Source organism: Oncorhynchus gorbuscha, linkage group LG06, assembly GCF_021184085.1.
Source record: "Oncorhynchus gorbuscha isolate QuinsamMale2020 ecotype Even-year linkage group LG06, OgorEven_v1.0, whole genome shotgun sequence".
Taxonomy (NCBI): domain Eukaryota; kingdom Metazoa; phylum Chordata; class Actinopteri; order Salmoniformes; family Salmonidae; genus Oncorhynchus; species Oncorhynchus gorbuscha.
The window spans coordinates 9,880,370-9,896,114 of NC_060178.1; the positions used below are offsets into that span (position 1 = coordinate 9,880,370).

General features: G+C 41.3%; 1 protein-coding gene across 2 annotated transcripts in view; it reads left to right on the forward strand.

The window, feature by feature from the left end:
• LOC124037509 (zinc finger protein 609-like) overlaps positions 1–15,745 on the forward strand; it is a 232,297-nt gene that overhangs the window by 41,936 nt on the left and 174,616 nt on the right. The gene's annotated exons all lie outside the window — the stretch shown is intronic.

The window sequence follows — 15,745 nt, forward strand, 5'->3', positions numbered from 1 at the left end:
CCCTGTCTGTCTGCCTCCTGCTCTCCTAGCCATGTGTAACCCTGTCTGTCTGCCTCCTGCTCTCCTAGCCATGTGTAACCCTGTCTGTCTGCCTCCTGCTCTCCTAGCCATCTGTAACCCTGTCTTTCTGCCTCCTGCTCTCCTAGCCATCTGTAACCCTGTCTGTCTGCCTCCTGCTCTCCTAGCCATGTGTAACCCTGTCTTTCTGCCTCCTGCACTCCTAGCCATCTGTAACCCTGTCTGTCTGTCTGCCTCCTGCTCTCCTAGCCATGTGTAACCCTGTCTGTCTGCCTCCTGCTCTCCTAGCCATGTGTAACCCTGTCTGTCTGCCTCCTGCTCTCCTAGCCATCTGTAACCCTGTCTGTCTGCCTCCTGCTCTCCTAGCCATCTGTAACCCTGTCTGTCTGCCTCCTGCTCTCCTAGCCATCTGTAACCCTGTCTGTCTGCCTCCTGCTCTCCTAGCCATGTGTAACCCTGTCTGTCTGTCTCCTACACTCCTAGCCATCTGTAACCCTGTCTGTCTGTCTGCCTCCAGAGTGTAAAGCGCTCCTATCATGTTGACTGACTGTGCTAAATCCCACTTCTGGTTATTTATATATCTAACCAATGACTATAATTTCTCACTTAGACCTAACTGATATTTCCTTTCTCCAAATCTGTTTGGTAAAATCCAGTATTTAGCAGTGTGTCGGGCTGGACGGTCATAGAGTGAACATGTTAGAGGTATGCAGACTCTAGTGTAGGTTGAACATCGACCCCAGGTCTAGTGAAAACTGCTAAGTAGTTTAGCAGTGTGTCGGGCTGGACGGTCATGGAGTGAACATGTTAGAGGTATGCAGACTCTAGTGTAGGTTGAACATCGACCCCAGGTCTAGTGAAAACTGCTAAGTAGTTTAGCAGTGTGTCGGGCTGGACGGTCATGGAGTGAACATGTTAGAGAAATGCAGACTCTAGTGTAGGTTGAACATCGACCCCAGGTCTAGTGAAAACTGCTAAGTAGTTTAGCAGTGTGTCGGGCTGGACGGTCATAGAGTGAACATGTTAGAGGTATGCAGACTCTAGTGTAGGTTGAACATCGACCCCAGGTCTAGTGAAAACTGCTAAGTAGTTTAGCAGTGTGTCGGGCTGGACGGTCATGGAGTGAACATGTTAGAGAAATGCAGACTCTAGTGTAGGTTGAACATCGACCCCAGGTCTAGTGAAAACTGCTAAGTAGTTTAGCAGTGTGTCGGGCTGGACGGTCATAGAGTGAACATGTTAGAGGTATGCAGACTCTAGTGTAGGTTGAACATCGACCCCAGGTCTAGTGAAAACTGCTAAGTAGTTTAGCAGTGTGTCGGGCTGGACGGTCATGGAGTGAACATGTTAGAGAAATGCAGACTCTAGTGTAGGTTGAACATCGACCCCAGGTCTAGTGAAAACTGCTAAGCAGTTTAGCAGTGCATTGAACTTCTCAGTACATCCTTGACAGCTGTTGTGCGTTGGTTTGTTTCGCAAACAACAATACCATGGAAAACCTCAGACTTTATAGGAGGCAGAAGAGTCATAGTTCAGAGGTCAGCATTAACAAAGCACTAATCTCACCAGAGGAATTTGCCTGTTAAATTGGACAAGATTGAGGTAAATTGGTCATTCCCTGCATGCCTGGGGAAGCAAGGGAGTTTTCCCCGGCCAAAGGTCACGGAGAACGATCAAGATAAGCTAATCTGTTCAGATGAAGAGGGATTTGACAGCCTTTTAACTACTTTACAGACATATAACCTGAAAATCGTGATATCAGTTAAAAAAAATAAAAAAAATAATCCAGTTTATGCTACAAAACCAACTTTATAAGAGGTTTTAAAAATAGGTTATATTAGACTCAACATTTCATGATGCATGATTAATATAATTCACCAATACATTTCTTGGCAGTCCAAAAAATATCGGGTTGTAAATCAAGGCAGGTCTGGTACATCGTTTGCTCCCTCCATTCAGCATACACGGTTTGTTTCAATGACTCAATATTTTGGACAAAAATTGACAAATGTAACTAAGGCTGGGAATATCAATACAATTAAACTATCAAGGGCAATGATCACAAGTCAGTTGTAACGTGGCTAATAGGCTAGCGTATCTATTTATGTAGCAAGCTAAAAACAAGGAGTTTAATGTCAGCTAGCTAGCTAGCTGCTAGGAGGATGTCATGTCTTTGGAGGAGTAGATGAGTGACAGAGTGAGGTATTCTAACATTTGTGTCTGGAACTAACTGAGGGAGAGGGAGCCTACCTCCTAACCGAGGGAGCCTACCTCCTAACCGAGGGAGCCTACCTCCTAACCGAGGGAGCCTACCTCCTAACCGAGGGAGCCTACCTCCTAACCGAGGGAGCCTACCTCCTAACCGAGGGAGCCTACCTCCTAACCGAGGGAGCCTACCTCCTAACCGAGGGAGCCTACCTCCTAACCGAGGGAGCCTACCTCCTAACCGAGGGAGCCTACCTCCTAACCGAGGGAGCCTACCTCATTTTATTCGGTTTTATTTACTGCAGTGTCTTAATTGTCCAAACGCACGGCCTCTGTCCCGCTCTATATTGCTTTAGAATTTTCACAAATGCCTTACTCAACATAATTGTCAAACATTCTAAGAATTTATGAAAAGGTGAAAATGACCATATATGGAAGAGCTCGCTTGTCAGAAAATAAAAAGTGTAATTCTTCCAGAGTGTAAATGAACAGACTTTAAAGATTTAATGTTGCTAAAATGCTGTCAGTTCCACTTTAATCATTATGATTTCAAGAATGGACGTTCAAAAAAAAAAAAATCACAGCGCTTTCATCCTCAATTTGTTCATAATTTAACTTGTGATATGACAAGATTTACAGCAGCAATGCATATTGTACGTTGTTTCGTAACTCCTTGGCAGCTCAGTGAGTTTAATAGCAGCGTCTATGGGAAGGAGCCTCTTCAGTCTCCATTAGACAAGTAGTAAGGACTACAGGCTATATTTTTGCACAATTCAATCAAAATGGAAAGGTTCATTCTGGACATTGGCACAGTTTTGACCACCTTGAAACTTGCCTGATGCAATTTCAGTGCTGAGGAAGGCAGTGTTTGATAACGGTATCTGTCATAAAGGTTAGGCAGTGTTTGATAACGGTATCTGTCATAAAGGTTAGGCAGTGTTTGATAACGGTATCTGTCATAAAGGTTAGGCAGTGCTTGATAACGGTATCTGCTATATGAAAGGTTAGGCAGTGCTTGATAACGGTATCTGCTATATGAAAGGTTAGGCAGTGTTTGATAACGGTATCTGTCATAAAGGTTAGGCAGTGTTTGATAACGGTATCTGCTATATGAAAGGTTAGGCAGTGTTTGATAACGGTATCTGTCATAAAGGTTAGGCAGTGTTTGATAACGGTATCTACTATATGAAAGGTTAGGCAGTGTTTGATAACGGTATCTGTCATAAAGGTTAGGCAGTGTTTGATAACGGTATCTACCATAAAGGTTAGGCAGTGTTTGATAACGGTATCTGTCATAAAGGTTAGGCAGTGTTTGATAACGGTATCTGCTATATGAAAGGTTAGGCAGTGCTTGATAACGGTATCTACTATATGAAAGGTTAGGCAGTGTTTGATAACGGTATCTGTCATAAAGGTTAGGCAGTGCTTGATAACGGTATCTGTCATAAAGGTTAGGCAGTGCTTGATAACGGTATCTGCTATATGAAAGGTTAGGCAGTGTTTGATAACGGTATCTACCATAAAGGTTAGGCAGTGTTTGATAACGGTATCTGTCATAAAGGTTAGGCAGTGTTTGATAACGGTATCTGTCATAAAGGTTAGGCAGTGTTTGATAACGGTATCTACTATATGAAAGGTTAGGCAGTGTTTGATAACGGTATCTGCTATATGAAAGGTTAGGCAGTGTTTGATAACGGTATCTGTCATAAAGGTGAGGCAGTGTTTGATAACGGTATCTGTCATAAAGGTTAGGCAGTGTTTGATAACGGTATCTGTCATAAAGGTTAGGCAGTGCTTGATAACGGTATCTGTCATAAAGGTTAGGCAGTGTTTGATAACGGTATCTGCTATATGAAAGGTTAGGCAGTGTTTGATAACGGTATCTACCATAAAGGTTAGGCAGTGTTTGATAACGGTATCTGTCATAAAGGTTAGGCAGTGTTTGATAACGGTATCTGCTATATGAAAGGTTAGGCAGTGTTTGATAACGGTATCTGCTATATGAAAGGTTAGGCAGTGTTTGATAACGGTATCTGCTATATGAAAGGTTAGGCAGTGTTTGATAACGGTATCTGCTATATGAAAGGTTAGGCAGTGTTTGATAACGGTATCTGTCATAAAGGTTAGGCAGTGTTTGATAACGGTATCTGTCATAAAGGTTAGGCAGTGTTTGATAACGGTATCTGCTATATGAAAAGTTAGGCAGTGTTTGATAACGGTATCTGCTATATGAAAGGTTAGGCAGTGTTTGATAACGGTATCTGCTATATGAAAGGTTAGGCAGTGCTTGATAACGGTATCTGATATATGAAAGGTTAGGCAGTGCTTGATAACGGTATCTGCTATATGAAAGGTTAGGCAGTGTTTGATAACGGTATCTACTATATGAAAGGTTAGGCAGTGTTTGATAACGGTATCTACCATAAAGGTTAGGCAGTGTTTGATAACGGTATCTGTCATAAAGGTTAGGCAGTGTTTGATAACGGTATCTGCTATATGAAAGGTTAGGCAGTGTTTGATAACGGTATCTGTCATAAAGGTTAGGCAGTGCTTGATAACGGTATCTACCATAAAGGTTAGGCAGTGTTTGATAACGGTATCTGTCATAAAGATTAGGCAGTGTTTGATAACGGTATCTGTCATAAAGGTTAGGCAGTGTTTGATAACGGTATCTGTCATAAAGGTTAGGCAGTGTTTGATAACGGTATCTGTCATAAAGGTTAGGCAGTGTTTGATAACGGTATCTACTATATGAAAGGTTAGGCAGTGTTTGATAACGGTATCTGTCATAAAGGTTAGGCAGTGTTTGATAACGGTATCTACTATATGAAAGGTTAGGCAGTGTTTGATAACGGTATCTGTCATAAAGGTTAGGCAGTGTTTGATAACGGTATCTACTATATGAAAGGTTAGGCAGTGTTTGATAACGGTATCTGTCATAAAGGTTAGGCAGTGTTTGATAACGGTATCTGTCATAAAGGTTAGGCAGTGTTTGATAACGGTATCTGTCATAAAGGTTAGGCAGTGTTTGATAACGGTATCTACCATAAAGGTTAGGCAGTGTTTGATAACGGTATCTGTCATAAAGGTTAGGCAGTGTTTGATAACGGTATCTGTCATAAAGGTTAGGCAGTGTTTGATAACGGTATCTGTCATAAAGGTTAGGCAGTGCTTGACAACGGTATCTGTGTGAGAAGGCTGACCCATGACCCACAGTTTCTTGTCAATGTGAGATTTGAATAAATATATAAATACAAAAACAGGCTATAAAATGGCAAAGTTAAGAACTAAAATTAAGCACAGGTCTTTCCTTGCAAACCTCTCAGTCCCAAACTGTCATTCTCCCATAAGCATTTAAACACCTGCAGCTCATTAGCTTAGTTAGTGGGAGGAGCCTACAATGAACAATTAGCCAACCTGTGCTGACATACAAACATTCCTCACATACATTCAATTAAGGACAATGAACTGGTTTAGGTGACATGGTGGAAAATGATATTAGAGAACAAGAGTCCTACACATAAGTAATCAAATACACAAAGACTTGTGGGAAATATTCAGTCTTTCTTTCACGCGGGGATGTGTTTACATCGTCACAATCTGCCACATGGAAGGTAAAGGCCTGTTGTTTGGAATCCCAGTTTCCTTGTACTCCTGCACACAATAAATGAAAACTATTCAAATATGAAGTCAGACAGACATGAAGAAACTGCAGAGCAGTGGCTTTAAACAGCAGTGTCTTATTGTGTCCAGTTCGAACAAACCTGGGAAACATTAACAAACAACTTGGAAGAAGATGAATACGTCTAAAAATCTAGTGGCTGTTTGGCCATTTAAAAAAAACACAAAAAAACCAGGACATCTTTACTAAGCTCAGAGGTTTAGCAGTGACGTTTTTATTTCAACCGACAAATTAGCCTACATAATAAATCGAATGCATCTGGTGTAGAAATGCATCCCCGTTTTAGCTAGCTGCGCATTCTGACTTTAATTGTAATCAACACTGCTCAAGTCATATCTCGGAGTGTAGTAAAACATGACACAATTGATTGGGCTGTGCTTCAGAGACCCCAGAAATGTCACTGAGCTACTGATACGCTGCACAGTGGGACTCTGCGTTGTATAGTGATCATTGGAGCTGTAATGGCTGTCTGAACATGAGTGACAGGAGACAATGGCCTACTGTCCTCGAGGCTGAGCATGGTCTCTGTGTTCCCCCGGGACCCATCTGTTCTCTGGGTTGATACAGGGCCATTGCAGTGGTTGATGGCTTGGCTCTCTCTAATAGAGCCTCCTGCAAATGCTCCATAGCTACACTTCACACTTCTGGGGAAATCAATCTGGCAACTTGTCAGGTCTGTGAAGGTGCGGATGGACCTCTTCCTGGCCAGAGTTGTCGGCAGAGCACTGTTTCTGTGCCGTGTGTAAAAAAAAAAAGGCCTGGAACTGATCTGTGACATGGCGGCTGGGTCTGCAATGCGCTCCCTCTCTTTGAACCTATTACCGGGGGAGGGGGGGGTTCTCATCCCTCCCGCCTGCCAAATGGTTTTCTCTCTTTCTCCTCTCTTCTCATCCACCGATCATGATGAAGTGAAATCTGATGCATACCGATTACCTTGCTTTATTCGTATGTATCCACCAATGGGAATGGAGATGGAAAAACAACGGGAAATGTTTCTGCCGCGGCCTGACAGCACAGTGGATATATCAAAGGTTTTCTCTGTGGTCTACGACTGGAGTAGCATGGCCCAGCTGAACTGAAAAGCCTTGGTCTGCGACGAGCAGATAAAGAGACTATACCTTTTAGCACTGTGTTAGACACGGCACCCAAACAGTACCCAGAGGGACTGTACCATGTTGTGTAGGGGGAAGGAAATTAAAGTCCTGTACTCTGAAGTGGCTACCTCCCTTGGGGTGGCAGGTAGCCTAGTGGTTAGAGTGTTGGGCCGCTAAACCTTTTGGATCGATTCCCAAAGCTGGCAAGGTAAAAGAATCTGTCATCCTACCCCCTGAACAAGGTAGTTAACCCACTGTTCCGAGGCCGTCAATGTAAATAAGAATTTGTTCTTAATTAACTGACTTGCCTAGTTTAAATAAAGGTTAAATTCAGACACTAAGCAGAGAATGGCTGCCCTCTCCAGTTCCTGATAATTCAAGCATTTCTCTACACTCGCAATAATGTGTATGTGACCAATAAAATTTGATTTGATGATTCCCATCACCTGGAGCCTGGTTCGGGATATTTCTATTTCAGTCGGCACACAATCCAATTACACTGTCCGACCTCGGCGTGGATCCCTGCACGGAATACCCGTCCCTCATTAACGGGTCCTACAAATGTAATTGAAGTGCTTATTTGGTTGTTATTCTGCAGTGCTAAAGGTGCCAGCCTCAAGAGGTGATCAAGACCGGGGCTGTGCTACCAAGACCGGGGCTGTGCTACCAAGACCGGGGCTGTGCTACCAAGACCGGGGCTGTGCTACCAAGACCGGGGCTGTGCTACCAAGACCGGGGCTGTGCTACCAAGACCGGGGCTGTGCTACCAAGGCCGGGGCTGTGCTACCAAGGCCGGGGCTGTGCTACCAAGACCGGGGCTGTGCTACCAAGACCGGGGCTGTGCTACCAAGACCGAGGCTGTGCTACCAAGGCCGGGGCTGTGCTACCAAGACCAGGGCTGTGCTACCAAGACCGAGGCTGCGCTACCAAGACCGGGGCTGTGCTACCAAGACCGGCTCAGTTTTTATTTGCTCTCTATCGTGCCTGCTTTCATCACTACTGGCATGTTGTGAAATTGGGATCGAAATGGAATTTCTCATTCTGCGGGCCTGTTGCCATGGATACACTGTAAACGGAGGTTTTGAATGAGCGTTATTGAAATGACAAATTGCAGTTGGGAATCCACTCTCCAACCCCTGAGGGAAATGCTTTGCTGCTCTCCTATTCATGAAAATATTGATTCAATCAGAGATGTTTGAGAAAGGTGAAAAACAGAATGTTGTGGATGGATTGTAAAATGATATACTGGAACATTGCCTGTTCCTTTAATCCCTCAGTACTGAACTAGACTACAGTGGGAGGCAATGAACGCAGGCTCTATGAATGCAAACCCATTATTGAGATATGAAAACACTTGACGTCGAAAAGCTTTATAGGCCTAAATGGTAGGCTTTACAAAATAATTGGGTGAATGAGGTCATGTGACGTGACAACAGATTCCCTTTGGCAGGTAAGGATTTTCTTTGTGTTTTGACAACCCTGGGAGATTGACTTGACGAGTGACACTGATCCGAATGGACAGCATTCAACCTGCGCGGGATGTTTAAACAGCATACGGTGCTTTTACTAAGGGCAACACACTGGGTCGTCACAGATAGGGTTTCCGGACCCCTCTTGACCCTATCAGAAGGGGCGGTGGAAAGGGACGGTGGAAAGCAGTACTGATATGTGACTGCTGAAGGTGGCCACTGTCTGTAAAAGTCTGACGGTGACACCGGTGAGTTATGAGCCTGGCAGGCAGAGCCCCGGCGGCCATTGGGGATCCTCCTGTCCCTTTCTTAATGATAGCTGAATAATGCAGGCAGGCAAAGCTCCCAGGAAGCAGAGGCAGAGCACACTCAGCCCAGCAGCCATGTCAATAGCCGAGCAATCAATGTCTGCCTAGTGCAGAGCGGGTTCCGGGTCTGAAAAAGCAATAGGGCCGTCTGTATCACTCAGTGTGTCATCATCTCTGAGCGAAGGCTCGATAAATCGTTCCCCGGGCCTGCCACAGTGGAGGGATGTCTCTGCTCCCAGAGGTCTCTGATTTAGTGAGGGGGGGAAAAACAAAAGGGAAGATGAAAACCATAGCAACTCTTTCATCTCGTGTAGCGGGCCTAAATCTAACCAGGGGGAAGTGCTTCTGCCTGTGCTGCTGCTTCTTCTCTACCACGCCCCAGCCTCTTCAGAGAGCTCTCTGTGATTCACACAGAGCCTGTCACTTTCTCTCTGCGCCAGCAGGCTTTGAAACCTCATTCTTTATTAGAGTTTTTCAATTACTCTGCAGCGAAGGGGGAATAAAAAAAACTGAAAGGCGGTGCTGTGCAGGCAGAGCTCTGCCCAATCAGGTCACAGGTTCTCTTGTGTAATCTCTCGTGCTTGTTTTTTTCCCAGCTCTCTCCATCTTGTCTGTTTTTTAATTTTCCTCCGCTGCTTTGAAAGCTCTGACAGAACCGAGGTTGGAATCAATCTGATCCCTTTGTCTGTCATCGTGTTGCGAGAGGCGTCCCTGGGCCGCGGCTGCTTTATTCTCCCTTCACGTTTCTCATCAGGCATCCGCTGCGAATGCCTGTGTTAATTAGGCCCTTGTAGTGCAGCGGGAGCATGTCTGCCCAGATTCACTGGTGCCTCTCCTAGCTGTTGACTTCCTGGCTCACTGGCATGTGGCAGAGAAAGCTAAATGAGTTTAGATATTTACAGACACCTGGAAGGGCACCTGTAGCAGCACAGTAAGCCACCAGGGTTTGTGTGTGACTGAGTGGAGAGGACAACCTGTTCTAACAGAGCACACTCTGTACACATTGAGCTGGCGCTAGGTACTGTAGGCTAACCATCGAGTAGGAACTGTATCTTTCTGTAGTTCATGGAAGTCATGCCTTTTGGTATCAAGATGTTTTAATGGAATCATATTTTCCACAGAGGTGCAGCGAAATGAAAAGGAATGATCTGTCGGAATGGGGCGTATTAGAATCATGAGGATCTTAGTACATATAGAATCATGATAATTACAATACATAAAGAATCTCAATACATATAGAATCATGATAATTACAATACATATAGAATCATGATCATTACAATACATATAGAATCTCAATACATATAGAATCATGAGATTCTCAATACATATAGAATCTCAATACATATAGAATCATGAGATTCTCAATACATATAGAATCACAATACATATAGAATCTCAATACATATAGAATCTCAATACATATAGAATCTCAATACATATAGAACCATGAGATTCTCAATACATATAGAATCACAATACATATAGAATCTCAATACATATAGAATCTCAATACATATAGAACCATGAGATTCTCAATACATATAGAATCTCAAAACATATAGAATCACAATACATATAGAATCTCAATACATATAGAATCACAATACATATAGAATCTCAATACATATAGAATCTCAAAACATATAGAATCTCAAAACATATAGAATCACAATACATATAGAATCTCAATACATATAGAATCTCAATACATATAGAATCTCAATACATATAGAATCTCAAAACATATAGAATCACAATACATATCTCAATACATATAGAATCTCAATACATATAGAATCATGAGATTCTCAATACATATAGAATCTCAATACATATAGAATCATGAGATTCTCAATACATATAGAATCACAATACATATAGAATCTCAATACATATAGAATCTCAATACATATAGAACCATGAGATTCTCAATACATATAGAATCACAATACATATAGAATCTCAATACATATAGAATCTCAATACATATAGAACCATGAGATTCTCAATACATATAGAATCTCAAAACATATAGAATCACAATACATATAGAATCACAATACATATAGAATCTCAATACATATAGAATTTCAATACATATAGAATCTCAAAACATATAGAATCACAATACATATAGAATCTCAATACATATAGAATCATGAGATTCTCAATACATATAGAATCATGAGATTCTCAATACATATAGAATCATGAGATTCTCAATACATATAGAATCATGAGATTCTCAATACATATAGAATCTCAATACATATAGAATCATGAGATTCTCAATACATATAGAATCACAATACATATAGAATCTCAATACATATAGAATCTCAATACATATAGAACCATGAGATTCTCAATACATATAGAATCACAATACATATAGAATCTCAATACATATAGAATCTCAATACATATAGAACCATGAGATTCTCAATACATATAGAATCACAATACATATAGAATCTCAATACATATAGAATCTCAATACATATAGAACCATGAGATTCTCAATACATATAGAATCACAATACATATAGAATCTCAATACATATAGAATCTCAATACATATAGAATCACAATACATATAGAATCACAATACATATAGAATCTCAATACATATAGAACTCAGATTCATATAGAACCATATAGATTCTCAATACATATAGAATCACAATACATATAGAATCTCAATACATATAGAATCTCAATACATATAGAATCACAATACATATAGAATCACAATACATATAGAATCTCAAAACATATAGAATCACAATACATATAGAATCTCAGTATATATATATATAGAATCACAATACATATAGAATCTCAATACATATAGAATCATGAGGATCTCAATACATATAGAATCACAATACATATAGAATCTCAATACATATAGAATCTCAATACATATAGAATCTCAATACATATAGAACCATGAGGATCTCAGTACATATATGGTCCTTCTGTAGCTCAGTTGGTAGAGCATGGCGCTTGTAACGCCAGGGTAGTGGGTTCGATCCCCGGGACCACCCATACGTAGAATGTATGCACACATGACTGTAAGTCGCTTTGGATAAAAGCGTCTGCTAATATATTATTATTATTATTATTATTATTATTATTATTATATAGATCTCAATACATATAGAATCACAATACATATAGAATCATGAGAATCTCAATACATATAGAATCATGAGAATCTCAATACATATAGAATCATGAGAATCTCAATACATATAGAATCATGAGAATCTCAATACATATAGAATCATGAGGATCTCAATACATATAGAATCATGAAGATCTCAATACATATAGAATCATGAGAATCTCAATACATATAGAATCATGAGGATCTCAATACTGTGGACTACATAGACTACGTCCAGTTTGCTGAGTAGAGTGTTGGAGGCTATTTTGTAAATGACAACGCCAAAGACAAGGATCGGTAGAATGGTCAGTTTTACAAGGGTATGTTTGGCAGCATGAATAGGGAGATGATTCTAGATGTAATTTTGGATTGGAGATGCTTAATATGAGTCTGGAAGGAGAGTTTACAGTCTAACCAGACACCTAGGTATTTATAGTTGTCCCCATATTCTAAGTCAGAACCGTACAGAGTAGTGATGCTATTCAGCCGGGCGGGTACGTGCAGTGATCGGTTGAAGAGCATGCATTTAGTTTTACTTGCATTTAAGAGCAGTTGGAGGCTAGGGAAGGAGTGTTGTATGGCATTGAAGCTTGTCTGGAGGTTTGTTAACACAGTGTCCAAAGAAGGGCCAGAGGTATACAGAATGGTGTCGTCTGTGTAGAGGTGGAGCAGAGAATCACCAGCAGCAAGAGCAACATCATTGATTTATACAGAGAAAAGAGTCAGACCGAGAATTAAACCCTGTGGCACACCCATAGAGTCTGCAAGAGGTCTGGACAACAGGCCCTCCGATTTGACACACTGAAGGAGAAATGGTAGAGTCTTAGGCAAGTTGCTGTGGGGGGTGCAGAGCTGGGTTGGTCCTGGTTGGTCCCTGAATGGTAGACCAGGTGGTGTTGGAGGGCCAGTAGGAGGTGCTCTTCACTCGGATCGCAAAAAAAATATCCCAGTGCCCCAGGGCAGTGTTTGGGGACTTTGCCCTGTGTAGGGAGCCGTCTTCTGGATGCGACATTAAATGGGTGTCCTGACTCTCTGTGGTCACTAAAGATCCCATGGCATTTATCACCCCTACTCTTATGATAACACCAGTGTCCTGGCTAAATTCCCAATCTGTCCCTCATACCATCACGGTCACCTAATCATCCCCAGCTTACAATTGGCTCATTCATCTCCCTTCCTCTCCCCTGTAACTATTCCCCATGTTGTTGCTGTCAATGAGAATGTGGTCTCAGTCAACTGACCTGGTAAGGTAAGGGTAAAATACATAAAAAAAATTGCAATGGTATTGGACTTCAGACAGCTCAGGACTAGTATCAAGCTATTATCTCAAATTGAAGCATTTCCAGCAGAATGATAGCCTGTTAAATTCTAAACCCTTAAACGATGTAGCGTTATTTCTGTGTCTGCAAGTTGTGTTGCGCATCTACATGACCCTGTGGTTTTCAAATGGCTAACTGTTTCTCATAATCCTCCTCGGAGAGAGGAGCGGGGAGACAGAGTTGCTTGGTATCACTGCCACAGTGTCTGTCAATCAGGGGCATTTTCCCATGCTGCCACAATCATGAAGTAGAGCAGAATTTGTGAGAGCAACTAAACATTTAAAAAAGTAATGGATTGGTGGGAAATTCGATTGATCTAGCAAGGGATGAAAAATGCTATTATTTAAACCCCCTCCACTCAAGTCCACAACAATAAGATGTATATTTAATAAGCTTTAAGATGATTGATTGATCTTATGAATGCTGATTAACTAGATGGAGAAGTCTTTTGTCAAATCTGAGGTAGTAGATTAGGCTACAACCGGTTTGTTTGATAGAGGAGACAACATAAAATCTGAGGTAGTAGATTAGGCTACAACCGGTTTGTTTGATAGAGGAGACAACATAAAATCTGAGGTAGTAGATTAGGCTACAACCGGTTTGTTTGATAGAGGAGACAACATAAAATCTGAGGTAGTAGATTAGGCTACAACCGGTTTGTTTCATAGAGGAGACAACATAAAATCTGAGGTAGTAGATTAGGCTACAACCGGTTTGTTTCATAGAGGAGACAACATAAAATCTGAGGTAGTAGATTAGGCTACAACCGGTTTGTTTCATAGAGGAGACAACATAAAATCTGAGGTAGTAGATTAGGCTACAACCGGTTTGTTTCATAGAGGAGACAACAGAAAATCTGTATGGAGTAGTTTTATACTGTGTTCTGGAAACGGGAGTCTTGGACGTTCCACCTCCAAAAAGCACCAGAAAGAGGATGGAAACCCTACCACCAGGTTGTTCTGAAATACTTTCTGTTAGAAACAGATAAGATTCCTACAATATTATTGTTACAATATCATTTGATCTCTGAGAAATTAAGCTAATTGTTAGCACCCAAATTGGCCATTTTAATTTATAGGATTCATGTACTATTCAACAAATATAGTACCTAAGATTCGATTTGGACCAAACTTTTTTCTAACAAGGAGTAATTATGATTTTATTTTTTTAACTCATGTATGATACAACGTAAATATACACTATATACAGTAACAGTCAAAAGTTGGGACACCTACTCATTCCAGGGTTTTTCTTAATTTTTAAAAACTATTTTCTACATTGTAGAATAATAGTGAAGACATCAAAATTATGAAATGACACATATGGAATCATGTATTAACCAAAAAAGTGTTAAAGAAATATATATATTTTATATTTGAGATTCTTCAAATTAACCGCCTTGTTGACAGCTTTGCACACTCGAGGAATTCTCTCAACCAGCTTCATGAGGTAGTCACCTGGAAAGCATTTCAATTAACAGGTGTGCCTTGTTAATTTGTGTAATTTTTTAACTCAATGCGTTTGTACCAATCAGTTGTGACGAAGTAGGGTCGGTATACAGAAGATAGCCCTATTTAGTGAAAGACCAAGTCCATATTATTTACATTTAAGTCATTTAGCAGACGCTCTTATCCAGAGCGACTTATGGCAAGAACAGCTCAAATAAGCAAAGAGAAACGATTGTCCATTACTTTTAAGACATGAAAGCCAGTCAATCTGGAAAATTTCAAGGACTTTGAACGTTTCTGGAAGTGCAATTGCAAAAACCATCAAGTGCTATGATGAAACTGGCTCTCACTAAGACCGCCACAGAAAAGGAAGACCCAGAGTTTACCTCTGCTTCAGAGGATAAGTTCATTAGAGTTAGAGTGTCAGAAATTGCAGCCCAAAGTAAGACACATCTCAACATCAGAGGAGACTGCGTGAGTCAGGCCTTCATGGTTGAATTACGAAAGAAACGAATACTAAAGGACACCAATAATAAGAAGAGACTTGCTTGGCCCAAGAAACATGAGCAATGGATATTGGACTGGTGGAAATCTGTCCTTTGGTCTGATGAGTCCAAATTTGAGATTTTTGGTTATAACCACTGTGTCTTTGTGAGACGCAGAGTATGTGAACAGGTCTCCGCATGTGTGGTTCCCACCGTGAAGCATGGAGGAGGAGATACTTTGCTTGTTACACTGTCAGGGGTTTATTTAGAATTCAAAGCACACTTAACCAGCATGCCTACTACAGTATTCTGCAGCGATACGCCATCCCATCTGGTTTGCGCTTAGTGGGACTATTATTTGTTTTTCAACAGGAAAATGACCAAAACACACCTCCAGGCTGTGAAAGGGCTATTTGACCAAGAAGGAGAGTGATGGAGTGCTGCATCAGATGACCTGGCCTCCCCAATCACCCGACCTCTACCCAATTGAGATGGTTTGGGATGAGTTGGACCGCGGCGTGACTGAAAAGCAGCCAACAGGT